The sequence below is a fragment of the Chiloscyllium plagiosum genome, unplaced genomic scaffold (genome assembly GCF_004010195.1).
Source record: "Chiloscyllium plagiosum isolate BGI_BamShark_2017 unplaced genomic scaffold, ASM401019v2 scaf_12085, whole genome shotgun sequence".
In the NCBI taxonomy this organism is placed as follows: Eukaryota; Metazoa; Chordata; class Chondrichthyes; order Orectolobiformes; family Hemiscylliidae; genus Chiloscyllium; species Chiloscyllium plagiosum.
Window position 1 is genome coordinate 36,870 of NW_025214546.1, and position 756 is coordinate 37,625.

Sequence of the window (756 nt, forward strand, 5' to 3'; positions counted from 1 at the left end):
TCCCTCAATACTGACCCTCTGACAGTGTAGCACTCCCTCAGTACTGACCGTCCAACAGTGCAACACTCCCTCAATACTGACCCTCTGACAGTGTAGCACTCCCTCAGTACTGACCGTCCAACAGTGCAACACTCCCTCAATACTGACCCTCTGACAGTGTAGCACTCCCTCAGTACTGACCGTCCAACAGTGCAACACTCCCTCAATACTGACCCTCTGACAGTGTAGCACTCCCTCAGTACTGACCGTCCAACAGTGCAACACTCCCTCAATACTGACCCTCTGACAGTGTAGCACTCCCTCAGTACTGACCCTCGGACAATGCAACACTCCCTCAGTACTGACCCTCGGACAATGCAACACTCCCTCAGTACTGACCCTCGGACAATGCAACACTCCCTCTGTACTGACCATCGGACAGTGCAGCACACCCTCAGTACTGACCCTCTGACAGTGCAGCACCCCCTCAGTACTGACCCTCGGACAGTGCGGCACTCCCTCAGTAATGACCCTCCGATAGTGCAGCACCCCCTCAGTACTGACCCTCTGACAGTGTAGCACTCCCTCAGTACTGACCGTCCAACAGTGCAACACTCCCTCAATACTGACCCTCTGACAGTGTAGCACTCCCTCAGTACTGACCCTCTGACAGTGTAGCACGCCCTCAGTACTGGCCCTTCGACAGTGTAGCACTCCCTCAGTACTGACCCTCGGACAATGCAACACTCCCTCAGTACTGACCCTCTGACCCTCGGA